We start from the raw sequence: 16,033 nt of genomic DNA on the forward strand, positions 1-16,033 counted from the left end.
ACCTCCAGGCGCTTACCCATTGTCTCTCGAGACAAGGAGGCAAAAGAAGGAGAAGAAGAAGTTTGAAGCATTTGATGATTTGGCTGGCTCCTAGCTGAATTTGGTTATCCTGAGGCTTTTCGTTTGAAGAGGTAGATGACTGGTTCTGTGGGTCTCTCAGAGTCAGCAATACAGATGATTTCCTCCAAGGGTTTCTGATTGTACATACAAATTAGGAGCAGGAGTATGCAAAGGTGATCAGTCAACAAGCAGGATTTGAATGCTGGCAAACTGGAATGCAGAGACAGAGAGAGAGAGAGAGCGACCCCCTCTTGGGTCTGCACCTGTCAGAGTCCAGATGCTTCTCCTCTCTCTGCTGCAGAAAGACACAAGCGTAAAAACCACAGATGGGGAGGAGCTTGTCACATGACAGTCATGCAAATCTTTAGATTTTTAGATTTAGATATACAGCACTGAAACAGGCTCTTCGGCCCACCGTGTCTGTGCCGACCATTAACCACCCATTTATACTAATCCTGCACTAATCCCATATTCCTACCACATCCTCACCTGTCCCTATATTCCCCTACCACCTACCTATACTAGTGGCAATTTACAATGGCCAATTCACCTATCAACCTGCAAGTCTTTTGGCTGTGGGAGGAAACCGGAGCACCCGGAGGAAACCCACGCAGACACAGGGAGAACTTGCAAACTCCACACAGGCAGTACCCAGAAATGAACCCGGGTCACTGGAGCTATGAGGCTGCTGTGCTAACCACTGCGCCACTGTGCCGCCCTTAGAACTCATGAGTTTCTGACTCAGAGGCGAAGGTTGCTGCCACTGATGCAAGAGTGAAACCTACTTCTGGCATTGTTGTCGTGGTATTGTGGTAATGGTCAGGGCTGGAAGCAGAAAAAGCCAAAAGGCAAACAAGTTCACCACTGCCGTCCCTCCCTGCTGCTGCTGCTACACAAATGTTTGTTTTCTCAACGGAGCACTTTTGTGCGCTTCACAGCTATGGTTGTCGAACTAAACACAAGTCACATTCATGCACACAAACAATGAGCACAAAATTAGCCAGTTACTTGCTACAGTCTTGACTTTTTTTTTGATAGTGATAATAAATGTTTGAATCTAAAATATTATACCTCACATAACATTTTTAAATTGACAGATACATATGTGTCTATCTTTATATCTGTGGCAAAGGAGGACAGTTCTATTCATTCATTTATTTTTGCTTTTGGCAATTGTGACAAAAGTCTTGGTAGCATTGAGTGTCATTACCTGGTAAAACATAGAGCCCTCTAACTGGACACTTGAACAGGATCCTCTATCAGACGTAATCTGCGATGAAGTGAATACTCCATCAGCCTTTCTAACATATAGCTACTTAAATATACTTTGTTTTAATGTTTGCAAGGGCTTTTTTAAAAAAGAAAAAGCAATGAGACCCAATGGCAGTTCCCTATGTTGTGCCAGTGACCTCACAATGGTCTGACTGTAACAGCATAGATCTGTAACCATGGAAAGTATTTCGCTATGTAAACAGAGTGAATAACTAAGGATTGTAATCACCTTTTTGATTTTTGGACTCTGAGGGAATCGAGTGATATGTGAACAGTGTGGACAGGTGGAGTTGAGGTCAAAGATCATCTATAATCTTAATGGCAGTCCCATTCCTTATTCAGTCTGTTATATTTCAAAGCAATGGTTAGTGATTTTCGTGGAGCAACATCTCAGGCTCTAGACGTTTTATTTCTAATCACAGAATTGTTACAGCACAGAAGGAGGCCATTCAGCCCATCATGTCTGTGCTGGCTCTCTGAAGGAGCAATTTATCTTGTGCCATACACCCACCTTCTCTCCGTATCCCTGCAACATTCTTCCTTTTCAGATAACAATCCAATTCCTTCTTGAAAGCCTCGATTGAATCTGCCTCCACCACACTCTCAGGCAGTGCACTCCAGATCTCAACCACTCACTGTGTGAAAAAGTTTTTCCTCATGTCACAGTTGCTTCTTTTACCCATTACCTTAAATTTGTGCCCTCTTGTTCTCGACCTTTTCGTCAATGGGAACAGTTTTTCCCGATCTACCCTGTCCTGATCCCTCATGATTTTGAACACCTCTATCAAATCTCCTCTCAACTTTCTCTTCTATAAAGAAAGAGTCCCAGCTTCTCCAATCAATCATTCTGGGTGAGGGACTTCAATGCCCATCACCAAGAGTGTTTCGGTAGCACCACTACTGACTGAGCTGGCTGAGTTCTCAAGGACATAGTCTGTGTGGGTGGTGAAGGAACCAACAAGAGGGAAAAATCTACTTGACCTCGTTCTCGTCAATCTACCTGTCGCAGATGCATCTGTCCATGACAGTATTAGTAGGAGTGACCACCGCACAGTCCTTGTGGAGACAAAGTCCCATCTTCACATTGGGGATACCCTCCATCATGTTGTGTAACACTACCACCGTGCTAAATGGGATAGATTTCAAACAGATCTAGCAACTCAAAACTGAGCATCCATGAGGCACTGTGGGCCATCAGCATCAGCAGAATCTGTAACCTCATGGCCCAGCATATTCCCCACTCTACCATTATCATGAAGCCGGGGGACCAACCATGGTTCAATGAAGAGTGCAAGAGGGCATGCCAGGAGCAGCGCCAGGCATCCCTAAAAATGAGATGTCAGCCTGGTGAAGCTACAACCCAGGGCTACTTGCATGCCAAACGGCAGAAGCATCATGCAATAGACAGGGCTAATCGATCCCACAACTAACAAATCCGATCTAAGCTCGGCATTCCTGCCACATCCAGTCGTGACTGGTGGTGGACAATTAAACAACTAACAGGAGGTGGAGGCTCCATAAATATCCCCATCCTCAACAAATTGCTGGGGTGGGGGGGGGGGGTGCAGCACATCAGTGCAAAAGACAAGGCTGAAGCATTTGCAACCATCTTTAGCCAGAAATGCCAAGTGGATGATCCAACTCGGCTTCCTCCTGAGGTCCCCAGTATCACAGATGCCAGTCCTCATCCAGTCCAATTCACTCCACATGCTATCAAGAAATGGATGAAAGCACTGGATACTGCAAAGGTTTTGGGCTTTGACAACATTACGGCAATAGTACTGAAGACTTGTGCTCCAGAACTTCCCACACCCTAGCCAAGCTGTTCCAGTACAGCTACAACACTGGCATCTACCCAGCAATGTGGAAAATTGCCCAGGAATGTCCTGTACACAAAAAGCAGGACAAATCCATACTGGCCAATTACTGCCCTATCAATCTACTCGCAATCATCAGCAAAGTGATGGAAGGGGTTGTCGACAGTATTATCAAGCGGCACTTGCTTAGCAATAACCTGCTCAGTGATGCTCAGTTTGGGTTCTGTAAGGGCCACCCAGCTACTGACCTCATAACAGCCTTTGTCCAAACATGGACAAAAGAGCTGAACTCAAGAGGTGAGGTGAGAGTGACATCAAGGCATCTAAAGGCACAAGTCAGGAGTGTGATGGAATACTTTCCACTTGCCTGAACTGGTGCAGCTCCAACAACACTCAAGAAACTCGACAGCAGCCAGGACAAAGCAGTCCGCTTGGTTGGCACCACATCCACCACCTTCAACATTCACTCCCTTCACCATCAACATGCAGTGGCAGCAGTGTGTACCATATACAAGATGCACTGCAGCAACACACCAAAGCTCCTTCGACAGCACCTTCCAAACCCACGACCTCTACCAACTAGAAGGACAAGGGCAGCAAATGCATGGGAACACCACCACCTGCAAGTTCCCCTCCAAGTCACACACCATCCTGACTTGGGACTATATCACCGTTCCTTCACTGTCGCTGGGTCAAAATCCTGAAACTCCCTTCCTAACACCCCAAGGATTGCAGTGTTCAAGAAGGCAGCTCACCATCACCTTCTCAAGAGCAATTAGTGATGGGCAATAAATGCTGACCTAGCCTGTGACACCCACATCCCATGAACAAATAAAAAAGAAGAAAAACATTGCAGGGCAATGGAGAAAGAGCAGTTGAGTAGAATTAATTAGATAGCTCCTTCTCAAAGAGGCCACACAGACATGAATGGCCTCCTTCTTTGCTGTGCGATTCTATAATTCTACCTTCCATCCTTGACAGCAGACCCTACCCACTGGATTCGTTTCCCCACCTCAGCCCCTACCCATTTGCTGGTTCATTCCTCAGAGCAATGCCTTGACCAATCAGAGTCAAGCTGCCTGGTGCATTCTCCGTGACAAAGCCTCTACCAATCAGAGTTCACTTGCCAACCAATCAGCACTCTTTCTTTTCATACATTATAAAGTTGTTGTTTTCCCTTACAATGGTATTCTTGTCCTGATGAGTACAAGATGAAAAGCTTCAACAACATGTCTCTATTTTCAGCAATACTCAAATATTAAAATATTAATATTAAATATTGAATCCCGAAACAAATACTGAGTCAAATGGACTGCAATGTTTGGAGGGAGATGAAGCGAAGAAGAGGAAGACGGGAATGATGTTATTGATGATTGAGCGGAGTACATTGCACACTTGGCTTTCGTTGGTTGATATCATTCTGCACCTTGAAATTCAGAAGCAGGTGAGGCACCAGGTGGAAACCAACAGCTGTCTCTGTGGAAGAGGGGACATGGCCTCCTAATCTAACCATTTGAACTCTGCAAACATTCTGCTGGATCTGAACTGCCCTGTATCCGAGGCCAGTGTGTATCTTTTACCACTCCCCTCATCAACTGTCTCCGTTACTTCATCAAAGAACATAGGTTTTCAGGATATTTTGAACATCTAAGTCTGGAAGGCAAAGGTAGATTGAGTTTGACGACCGCAGTTAAAGTCTAATGGCTGCTTAGCTTCGTTGGTTATAGTGTGCTGCTAAAATAAAACAAAATTCTGAATTTGTTGCCTGTGTGAGCCAATTATTTTTTTAAAGTATGATGCGAGTTTCTTGTCCTCCAATATTACCTGTGAACAGCCTCAAAAAAGTTTGGAAGGTAATTCACAATATCTTGAAGCTCTGCTGCAAAACGTCAGTTCTCTTGAGCTTGTCAACCTGAAACATTATCCCTGTGTTTGTCTCTCCACAGGTATTTCTGGGTCTGTGGAGTGTTTCCAGCATTTTCCCAATTATTCCATAAACCAGCACAAGCTGCAGTTTGCTTTTTATTTAATTGCAGTATTATTGCCTTGTGTTATCAAAATGGATAAATAAATTGTAGAGGCTGGGGAATTACATTCAGCATAAGTTTGAGTATTGATGGTTCATGGTAGAATTCTCACTTCTCACACTGGAGACGTGGGTTGGATTCCCAGCCAATGCTAATTGCATATTCGACTAAAACATTTTTTAAAATCTCTGAAATTAGATAAAGCTTTAAGTGCAAGCTGTCTGTAATGTAAATAACAAATTTGAACCCACACCTAGTCAGAGAGTGGAGCCTTAATCCAGCACCTTCGACCGCTTGGCCATTCTGCAAGGGAATGTAATAAGTCAGAGAGTCATTTACAGCACAGAAGGAGGCCATTTGGTCCATCGAGCCCATGCTGGCTCTCCAAAGAGCTATGCTGTCAGCCCCACTCCCCAGCTCGATCCCCATAGCCCTGCGCGTCTATTTCCCTCAGGTGGCATCCAACTTCCTCTTGAAGTTATTAGTCATCTTCGCTTTCACCACCCTTGTGAGCAGCGAGTTCCAGGTCATTACCACCCGCTGCGCAAAAAAGTGCTTCCTCATATTCCTCCTGCATTTTCTGCCCAAAACTTTCAATCTGTGTCACCTAGTCCTTGTACCATTTGTTAATGGCAACAGTTTTTCCTTGTCTAACTTATCTAAGCCTGTCATAATTTTGTACACTTCTAATAAGGTCTAAATGAGGTTTACTGTGCGTGTCTGTGAATGTGCAGAATGTGGTAAATAAGGTTGGTGAGCAGCAGGCACAGAATTCACTGCCTTAAACTGCACGACCACACTAACACAGCCTCACTTGTGATATTGATGACTGGTATTTGAAAGCGAGCTTTCTTGCTGTGTGTACTCTGAGTCCAGGTCTTCATAATGAGACTGAAAGAAATAAGAGAGCTTTCTGAGTTGTGTTTCCAGAACAATGTGGCTGAGAGGTTAAGTCAATGGACCACAAATCCGTTAAGCCCTGCAGGCATGGTTTTAAATTCCATCCTCATCATTATTGAGTTTAAGATTCGATGTGCTTTTCCTTTTATCAACACACCCAAGAGTCAAGCATCTGAGTCCCATCCTTCCCCAAGTCGCAGTGGAGGAGTTATGCATTACTGCCTTACCCTGTTTGCTCAAATCTGCAAAGTCATAATTTCCGCCCAAACGGTTCCCTGAGCTATGTGAAGTATCAAAGTGGACAATTGTGTCCTGGTGAGAGGAATATCTCTCCACAGATGCTGCCTGACCAGCTGAATTTTTTTTTATATATTCTTTCACAGCATGTGAGCATCATTGGCTGGGCCAGCATTTATTGTCCATTCTAATTTCCCATGAGAAGGTGGTGGTGAGCTGCCTTTTTGAACCGCTGCAGTCCATGTGGGGTAGGTACACCCACAATGCTGTTAGGAAGGGAGTTCCAGGATTTTGACCCAGCGACAGTGAAGGAATGGCGATATAGTTCCAAGTCAGGATAGTGTGTGACTTGGAGGGGAACTTGCAGGTGGTGGTGTTCCCATGCATCTGCTGCTCTTGTCCTTCTAGCTGGTAGAGGTCGCGGCTTTGGAAGGTGCTGCCTGAGTAGCCTCAGTGGCTGCTGCAGTGCATCTAGATGGTACACACTGCTGCCACTGGTCGATGGTGGAGGGAGAGAATCTTGAAGGTGGTGGATGGGGTGCCAATCAAGTGGGCTGCTTTGTCCTGGCTGGTGTTGAGCTTCTTGAGTGTTGTTGGAGCTGCACCCATCCAGGCAAGTGGAGAGTATTCCATCACACTGTTGATTTGTGCCTTGTCGATGGTGGACAGTCATTGGGGAATCAGGAGGTGAGTTACTCACAGCAGCATTCCAAGCTTCTGACTGGCTCTTGTAGCCAGAGTACTTATATGGCTGGTCTAGTTCAGTTTCTGGTCAGTGGTAAGCCCCCAGAATGTTGACAGTGGGGGATTCAGCGATGATAATGCCATTGAATGTCAAGGGGAGATAATTAGATTCTCTCTTGGAGATTGTCATTGCCTGGCACTTTTTTTATATATTTGTTCATGGGATGTAGGTGTCACTGGCTAGGCCAACATTTTATTGCCCATCCCTAATTGCCCTTGTGTGGTGCAAATGTTACTTGCTATTTATCACCCCAAGCCTGAATGTTGTCCAGGTCTTGCTCCATCTGGACACTGGCTGCTTCAGTATCTGAGGAATCGTGAATGGTGCTGAACATTGTGCAACCATCAGTGAACATCCCCACTTCTGACCTTGTGTTGGAGGGAAGGTCATTGGTGAAGCAGCTGAAGATGGTTGGGTCTAGGACACTATCCTGAGGAACTCCTGCAGTGATGTCCTGGGCCTAAGATGATTGACCTCCAACAACCACAACCATCTTCCTTTGCGCTAAATACAATTCCAACCAGCGGAGAGATTTCCCCTGATTCCCATTGACTCCAGTTTTGCTCGGGCTCCTTGATGCCATACTCGGTCAAATGCTGCCTTGATGTCAAGGGCAGTCACTATCACCACACCTCTGGAATTCAGCCCTTTTGTTCATGGTTGGACAAAGGCTGTAATGAGGTCAGGAGCTGAGTGACCCTGGAATGTTTCCAGCATTGTTTGTTTTTAATTTTATTCTTTCATGATAACAGTTTTTTTTTAACTTGCCTCAAGGGCGAAGCTCCAGGCACAACTTTTCTGTGCACTTCTCACACACAAGTTATCTCTTTATTTTCCTGCACATGCTGTAAATTCAGCCGTTTCCACAAACATCAGCCTGCGCCATGGCTTTCAAAAACCTTTTCTCATGGTTTCAGGGAGTCTAAGTATTCCTTAGTGAATTCGCATGGGCACGGGGATCACAGAGGCTGTGAGGGAATATAAGGGGTTAATATGCTATCCAGGGGATCTGAAGGCTATAAGCCTGTACCAGTGAGAGTTAGGGACTCTCAGTGTATATCGAAGAAATAGACACAGAGTGTATTAGAGAAGATCATGAGCTGAAGGAGAATCAAAGTGTCTAAGGATCGCTCAGGATGTATCAGAGAGGATAAGGAACGCTCAGGATGTATCAGTGAGGATAAGGAACGCTCAGGATGTATCGGTGAGGATAAGGAACGCTAAGGTCAAATCCAAGGGTGTAAGAGACGCTCAGAATGTGTCAGACAGAGTATGTTTCACTCAGGATATATCACAGAATGTAAAGGACACTCACACACCCCAACTCCTTAGCTCAGTCCCTTTAGTACAGAAGCTTCAAGTGTTATATCATTGAGGCATTTAAGATTTACTGGATTGATTGGATTGATAGAGTGAAACTATCTGATTGTGGAGTTCTGAACAGGGAGGGATAACTAGAAATAATAAAGCACTCTACACACGTTTGAACAATACAGGAAAAATCAGGATAGGGATAAGGACACTCTGGCATGCGCAGGATAAACTCACAGGTAATGGCAGTGATATGACCGTTATATTGAATAATTAATTTACCTCCATATTTATCAGGGTGGACATGAGATTCTCAGACAAGATCAACAAAGAAATAAAGGCATTGAAGATAAAAAGGGAGAGTTTGTTGACAATTGAATAAACTAGAGAAGGTAAAACCTCTGCACTTGATGGTGCAAGGGAGGAGAGGGCAGAGGCACGATATATATTGTTATGACCAAAGCAGGAGTAAAGCACTGTTAATTCAGTCCCACTACTCCACAGGTCATAGCATATTAGTAAAGTTTGTCACCTATCCAAAAGTAGTTAAATTAAACACTCTATTTGTCCCGCAGAATAAAGCACAACAAACCAGGTTTCTTTAAACAACAAAATTAATTATTGATTAATAAACTAAGTCTTAAACAATAATGAGATAACTCTATATGTGAAAGGATTCTCTTAAAACTTCTTATTCTTCCTAACCCTCATGCACACACATACATTGAAAAAGAAAATGGTTAACCAGGGAAAAAGGCTTTTTTGGTTTACAACTTAGGAATAATAAAATAATTGGGTTATCACAGTCTGGTAGGATATTTCTGGGGCGGTGAGGTGTCTCAGAGTCGAATAGTCAGATGCCACTCAAAGTCTCTCCAGGCGAGGTTGTTTAACAGTCTGTGATGGGTAGGTGTTCAAGGCAATTCGTCTGCAGTAGGCGTCACACAGATCTTTCAGCAAAAGGGTGTAGCAACAGGTGTACTTGGGTTTTGAAGTAGCAGTCTAGCAATAGAAGCTTTCTTGAGATTTCAGGATCTCCCAAAACACAAAAGACAACAGGAATCACTCTTGAGGCAGAGATTTTCCAGAGACTGGAGGCAATAGGAATTTGTTTCCTTTCAAATTGCAGGGGCTTTCTCTCTGCAATGCAGTGTTCCTGCACAGAGTAGCAATTCCTCTCTTCCTGGGTCTTTTCCTCTCTCCAGGCAGACCCAAGCCACACCTCAAATGTAGCATTTCCTTTTCCAAGAGAGGCAAGTCTTCTTTTACAGAGAATAGGTCTTTTTTCTGGTCTGCAAACACAGGTCCCAGCCAGCTCACTGCATGCTGCTGGTCCAGCCCACACTTCTTTCAAAGTGCAAGTGAAATTAAAACCCACAATCAAGTCATGTGACAATCATAAATCTTCCTGTCATTTCCCTGTCGAGCTACTTGGAAACAAGTGCCTTACAGTCTGTGCATACTTCAGCAGTCTGCAATGCAAATATCAGCTTTTAATGCACTTTTTGCAAAGAAAAATAGAAGCACATAACAATGTGGGTGGCACAGTGGCGCAGTGGTTAACACTGCAGCCTCACAGCTCCAGTGGCCCAGGTTCAATTCCGGGTACTGCCTGCGCGGAGTTTGCAAGTTCTCCCAGTGACCGCGTGGGTTTCCGCTGTGCTCTGGTTTCCTCCCACAGCCAAAGACTTGTAGGTTGATAGGTAAATTAACCATTGTAAATTGACCCAAGTGTAGATAGGTGGTAGGGGAAGGTGGGGATGTGGTAGGGAATATGGGATTAATGTAGGATTAGTATAAAATGGGTGGCTGATGGTTGGCACAGACTCAGTGGGCTGAAGGGCCTGTTTCAGTGCTGTATCTCTCTACGACTAATATATAGAGAGAGACTTACATTTATATAGTGCCTTTTGTGACATCAGGAGGTGCTTTACAGCCAATGAGGTGCTTTTGAATGCAGTCACTGTTGTAAATTTAGAAAAGTGCCAGCCAATTTGTGCACAGCGAGATCCCACAAACAGCAATGTAATAATGACCATAGAAAGTAGGAGCAGGAGTAGGCCATTCAGCCCTCCTCCGCCATTCATTATGATCATGGCTGATCATCCAACTCAGTAAGCAGATAATATGTTTTTTTTTCAGTGAAGCTGATTAAGGGATAAATGACAAACCTTCACTTTTCACCATTTCTGCAAGAGACAATTAGACCGGTTTTAGAAACTGGGCTGGACAGGTAGATCACAGATAGATTTTGAAATATTTCACTCTGATGACATTTTTTATTCGTTCATGGCATGTGGGCGTCACTATCTAGACCAGCATTTATTTCCTTTCCCTAAGTGCCCTCGAGAAGGTGGTGGTGAGCCATCTTCTTGAACCGCTGCAGGCCATATGGGATAGGTACACCCACAGTGCTGAAGGAAGGGAGTTCCAGGATTTTGACCCAGCAACAGTGAAGGAACGGCGATATAATTCCAAGTCAGGAAGGTGCGTGGCTTGGAGGGGAACTTGCAGGTGGTTGTGTTCCCATGCATCTGTTGCCCTTGTACTTCTAAGTGTTTGAGGTCGTGGGTTTGGAAAGTGCTGTCTAAGGAGCCTTAGTGCGTTGCTGCAGTGCATCTTGTAGATGGTACACACTGCTGCCACTGTGCGTTGGTGAAGGGATGTTTGTGGATGGGGTGCGAATCAAGCGGGCTGCCTTGTCCTGGATGGTGTCGAGCTTCTTGAGTGTTGTTGGAGTTGCACCCATCCAGGCAAGTGGAGAGTATTCCATCACACTCCTGACTTGTGCCTTGTAGATGGTGGACAGGCTTTGGAGAGTCAGGAAGTGAGTTACTCACCGCAGAATTTCCAGCCTCTGACCTGCTCTTGTAGCTATGGTACTAATATGGGTACTCCAGATTGACCTCCCACAACCACAATCATCTTCCTTTGCGCTAGGTATGACTTCAACCTGTGGAGAGTTTTCTCCCTGATTCCCGTTGACACCAGTTTTGCGAGGGCTCCTTGATGCCATACTTGGTCAAATACTGCCTTGATGTCAAGGGCAGTCACTCTCATCACACCTCATGAGTTCAGCTCTTTTGTCCATGTTTGAACCAAGGCTGTAATGAGGTCAGGAGCTGAGTGGCGGAACCCAAACTGAGCGTCACTGAGCAGGTTATTGCTAAGCATGTGCCACTTGATAGCACTGTTGGCGATACCTTCCATTACTTTTCAGATGATTGAGAGTAGATTGATGGGGCCGCACTTGTTGGATTGGTTCTGCTTTTTGTGTACAGACATACCTGGACAATTTTCCACATTGCCAGGTAAATGCCAGTGTTGTAGCTGTACTGGAACAGCTTGGCTAGGGGTGCAGCAAGTTCTGGAACACAGGTCTTCAGTCCTGTTGCTGGAATGTTGTCAGGGCTCATAGCCTTTGCGGTATCCAGTGCCTTCAGTCATTTCTTGATATCACGTGGAGTAAATCGAATTGGCTGAAAACTGGCATCTGTGAAGCTGGGAAGAAGACTGAGATGGATCATCCACTCGCACTTCTGGCTGAAGATTGTTGCAAATGCTTCAGCCTTGTCTTTTTTACTGATGTGCTGGGCTCCCCCATCATTAAGGATGGGGATATCTGTGGAGCCACGTCCTTCAGTTAGACTCGGAATCGACCAACTCCTTTTTCTGTTCAGTAAAGAGACACCACCAGGGACAGCTAAGGCTGGAACCGGCAGCTCTCCACCGGTAGCGGCTGGATGAGGGACCAGGGATCCTGAGCTGTTGTTGAGGTGGTTTGGCTGCTGCTGCTTCCACCTCTAACTCCGAGAGCCCTGGCAGTGTTCTGTATCAATCCCATTCCCGGGGTTGGGTTTTATCTTCTCAGTGAGGACCTCATGGTGCAGCATTAGTGCGTCTCACTCCAGACAGAAACTACATGTTAAAGTCACCTTGGGGGGGTCACATAAATTTCCACAGGGACTAGTTCCTGGATTCAGCGCCAGACATCAAGAGTTGAGCTCTAACCGCACCACTGGGAAAGGAAGGGATTTGGTGACGTGCTCAGAAGGGTACGTGACTCAAGTCATGGCAACAGCGGGAATCAAATCCACGTGTCCACTGTAACTGTAACTGTAATCCAGCGCTTTAGACTGCTCAGCCTCGCTACTGCAATGCTGTAAGCTTAGCTGTGAAACTTTTGTTTGCTGATTTAAAGGTGCTTTTCTTCAGAATTATCCTGTGAATGGAGGTCTTTGCATTGAAAGATGGAAGTGAAATGAATTTTCAAGCACAATTCATGCAGGTCAAGTGGTTGCATTGTTGAATTGGTCATCCAGGGATCCTGGATAAATTAACTTTTACAAAACGTTTTAAGCATCGAGGCTTGTTGGCTTAGTTGGTTATGGCATGGTGCTAATAATGCCAAGGCTGTGGGTTCAATTTCTGTCTGGTCCCAGCTTATCCTTAACAAAGATGTGAGCTGGTAGTATCTGATTGGAGGAGATGGTGGTGTAGTGGTGATGTCACTGAGCTAGTAATCGTGAGGCCCGGGCTAATACCCTGGTGACACAGGTTCAAATAGCAGCTACTGGAGTTTATATTTAATTAATTAATACAATGGAATGGAAAGCTGGTCTCAGTAATGGTGCCATGAAACTATCTTTCAATTGTTGTAAAAACCCATCTGGTTCATTAATGTCCTTTAGGGAAAGAACTCTGCCATCCTTACCTGGTCTGGCCTCCATGTGACAGCAATGTGGTTGACTCTGAACTGCTTTCTGAAATGGCCTAGCAAACCACTCAACTCAAGGGCATTTAGAGATGGTCATCAAATGCTGGCCTTTCCAGTGACGGCCACATCCCATAAAAGAATAAAAAAAAGTTTCCGTCGATTTGGAAATTGCGTTGAATGTTTTTGCTGGCTTATGTTTGCTGAAATTAGCAAATGACTGATTGACACCCAGGAGAATTGAGATTCTAAGATGATCCCTTTTGTATTTTTTCATGGGATGTGAGTGTCACTGGCCCATCAATAATCGCTTTTGAGTAGGTGGTGGTGAGGCACCTTCTTGAACCGCTGCAGTCCATGTGGTGTAGGTCAATGACAATGCTGTTAGGGAGGGAATTCCAGTCTTGTGACCCAGTGACACTGAAAGAACGTTGATACAATTCCAAGTCAGGTTGGTGTGTGGCATAGAGGGGAACTTGTGGGTGGTGGTGTTTCCATGCGTCTGTTGCCCTAGTAGAGGTCACAGGTTTGGAAGGTGCTGTTGGAGGAGGCTTGGTCTTGTGGTTAATAATGAAGAAGAAAGCTGTCGATTGCAGGAAGATATCAGTGGACTGGTCAGTTGGGCATAACAGTAGCAAATGGAATTTAATCAGGAGAAGTGTGAGGTACTGTATTTGGGGAAGGCTGACAAGGCAAGGGAATACACAATAAATGGTAGGAGTGAAACAGAGGGACCTTGGAGTGCATGTCCACAGATTCCTGAAGGTGGCTGGTGTTGTAGTATGTCTTTAAGTGGGTATGTCCATAATCTGTATATATAATCAGACAGGATATGATGTCGTCTGTCACCTGACACAATAGTTGGACTGTGTTAGTTGACCAAGCAAGAGATGTACTGGTAAGAGCTCTCCAGCAATATTTATATACAACTGTAATCCTCGAATAAAGACTTCACAATATAGTGTTACAAGATTTTGTTTTTGTATTAAGATTTAAAAACTAAAAAAGGATGTTCAGTGGACATTTAAGACACCTGCAAATAGTTGAAATTTTTGAGTGTTTGAAAGGAAGTTCAGAATAAAAGCTGAACTTTATGGGTGCTTTGAAAGGAAGCTGAACTTGTAAACAAGGACAGGAAAGTCTGTCATTTCAAGGAAACCAGCAAGGGTGACCTTCCTCAGAGCAACCTTTTGAATGACAAGGGAGACTCTATGTCTGGACATGTGACCATGTTCAGGAAGTTTGCTTTCAATTTGGATTTTTTAAAAGGTCAGTTGAGTTGGACAAAGAGCAGGTATTTGAAATTTAACTTTGACCTGCCTGAAAGTGAGAGGAAGACCCAGAGAAAGTGTTACCTCTCTCTGTAAAGGAATCCTGCATCTCTTGAGAAGAAAACCTGTATTTGAAAGCTGGCAGATTCCTATTGCCTCCTGTCTCTGAAGAATCCCTGCCTCCAGTGTGGTTCCCGCTGCCAGCTGTGTTTAAGAAATCCTGGAATCTGAAGAAATCTTCTCCCGCTTTACCAGATCCGCAACACATTGAAACCTTCCTGTGGAGGAAAGCAGGAAAGCTTCTTCCTACCTAGGAAATCATGGAAAGTCCTGGGAATGTCAGCAAGATGTCAGTTGAATTCCTGTGTATGAATTGGAAAGCAGCAAATCTTCTTTTCAAATTCAAACTTTTCAAACAAAGAGCTGTGATTCCTTGATTTTAATGTATCAGGTTAGATAAACAAGCAATCAAAATTAAGATAGCTATCAGAATCGAAGAACTTCATAGGCTGAAAACTTCAGGCTTATCAGATGATGATCAGAAAGACCCTAAGAAAATGTAGACTACACTGGACTGCCAACTCTGTGTGAAAGTCAATTTCAGGATAGATCGATTGGAATTTATGTCATATAGGCAACAACCAAAAGAGTCAATCGACCAATTTGTCAGTCGCTGTAGGGACAAAGGCAGGGACTGTGACTTGACTGAAGCTGAGTTATCTGAAAGAATTGCAGAGCTGGTAATAGCATCAACACCCATTGAAGCTTTTCAAAATGAACTGCTAGAAAAGCCAAAGGTCCTGACATTGAAGCTTTATTAAAAGATGGGCATAAATACGAAGCTATCCTTGCAGGCTGACAGAGTTTGCAAGCACTAGGTGCAGCTTTAAATATTGGCACAGAAGCCAAGATGACAAAACTGAACAAGCCTTATGGAAGATGTGGACTTCTTCATCCACCAAGAAGCTGTCCAGCATACCAGGATCACAGTAAGGCAATGGTATTAAAGGGCATTGGGCACGCTAATGTAAGAAACCCAGTTCAGAAGCTGTAGCAAGAAGTCACCAGAAGCCACGACCAAGTAGAAAACATATGCAGCATACTGGCGACAACACTTTGGGTGCTAGGCATGGACGCGAGCGCAGATACAATGTTCACAACACTGCAGACAGCATGGAAAATGATTGTGAGAATAAGAAATACTGAAATGTTGTTTCTACAGCTTGTGGAAAGTTACCAAGAAGTCATTTGTGCACAACATAATGAAATCACTGAAAAAGAGAACTGATAAGGATATGTCAGTGGAGACCTTAAGACAGTACATCACTGACAAAGAGAACTGATAAGGGTATGTGGAGACCTTAAGACAGTACATCACTGACAAAGAGAATTGATAAGGGTATGTAAGTACAGACCTTGGGACAGTACATCACTTAAAAATTGTGCTTAGGCAGATAACAGAGAAACAGCAAGAGTTAGAACAAAGGATGTAGTGAATAAGAAACTGCCCCACTAAGATAAAGGCTGACAGCTGCAAGCTAAAACACACAATGGAGAGCCAAATAAGGTAAAACAAAAACAAGAGTTAGGGGCTAGAAAGTTAGAGTAGGGGGAGAAGTAAACAGAGGAGGAGACTGTAGCAACCATAGGATAGGTTAGTGTCATAATATGTTATAACC

This window comes from Heterodontus francisci, chromosome 22 (assembly GCF_036365525.1).
Source record: "Heterodontus francisci isolate sHetFra1 chromosome 22, sHetFra1.hap1, whole genome shotgun sequence".
Classification (NCBI taxonomy): Eukaryota; Metazoa; Chordata; class Chondrichthyes; order Heterodontiformes; family Heterodontidae; genus Heterodontus; species Heterodontus francisci.